We start from the raw sequence: 1,450 nt of genomic DNA, 5'->3' as shown, positions 1-1,450 counted from the left end.
CCGCCGCCGCCAGACCACCACCTGTCGCCGCCGGTCGCCGTCGTTGTCGCCGTCGGCCAATTTCCGGCCGGCGCTCCCAGGTACTTTTTTTTTGTTTGCTGATGTTTATGATCCTCATGAGCTGTTCATGCTTTGATCATGATGAATTTATATACATGTGTGTATATTAGTGTGAGTTTTATGGAAAAACCCTCGTTTTTTGAAAACGTATGTTCATTCGATCGTTAGTTTTGAAAACTAACTATAATCCCTGATTTAGGAAATATTTTTTTTTAATATGAACCTAGGTACAGTGATAAGACTTAGTGTATGAGATTTCATGTATACCAAGGTTTCATCATAAAAGAAGTAAATTTTCATGAAATTGGAAAAATCCTTCGTTTTAAAGACAAATAACGATGACACGAAGGAAAATATGTATGATGAACTTGTGTCCAGTGATAAAATTTTTCTTATGAGCTTTCATGTAAATACAAAACTTTATCATATGTATGAGATGTAAGCTTTCACAATATTTTTTAAATAAACCTTCGTTTTAAAGACAAATAACGACGATACGAAGGAAAAATATTTTTTTTTTATATATATGCAGCCGTGACATATATTGTGTAAAATATGATGATATATTTTATTTGCATGAGTTTGTTTTCGTTAGATAAAATCCTTGAGAATTTATGTATGCAAGTTGCATTAATTGATGTTTTTTCGAAAAATCAAAACGTGGGTTTTGAGGATTCTTCAAAGATAGACAGTATATTTATAATAGAAAATTGTATGGTTATAAACTTCATAGGTCAGTTGTGTGAATGCTCACATTATGAAAATTGTGTCCGTGATTTCATGAAAATCAGTTTCGGAAACTAAATGAAGTTTCGTTCGTTTTTTGCAGTTTTCGAAGAGACGAACGATTTTGAGGTGTTAACTCTAGCATTACTATCACTATTGTTAGTGGAAGTATAAAAGGTAAGAGTTAAGATTTACCATTTTTTGCTGATGTTGGTTCGTTTACATAGTAGTAATCTTTGATCTTCCGGTTCCAGAAAATGTCGACCAACAATAACAGAAATTACGATTACTGGTATTCCTCTTCTTCCTCTGGCTCTTCTGATGAGGATTCCGACGATCCTGTAGCGAAATCAAAGGATAGGGTTACCTAGAAAGGGGCGAAGCCTAATGTTCCCTTGGGTGAGCGAAGAGTCTCTTTTGCTGAACTCGAAAAGAAAAGAGCTGAAGAAAAAAAGGAGGATGCCCGTCAACGTGAAAAAGATTGCACCCGGCGTAAGAGACAGAGGGTTGAGAAGAAGCGTCAATTCTTGGATGGGGTGCCTTCTGATTCTGATGTTGATGCTTCTGAAGGAGAGATCACACGGGAACCATCCGAGCGTTACATTAAGCCTGATCGATATGAAAGAGAGCATCAGAGGACGATGAAGAAAATTGAAGCTGAAGC

The sequence above is a fragment of the Papaver somniferum genome, chromosome 1, assembly GCF_003573695.1.
Source record: "Papaver somniferum cultivar HN1 chromosome 1, ASM357369v1, whole genome shotgun sequence".
Lineage (NCBI taxonomy): Eukaryota > Viridiplantae > Streptophyta > Magnoliopsida > Ranunculales > Papaveraceae > Papaver > Papaver somniferum.
This window is presented reverse-complemented; position numbering follows the sequence as displayed.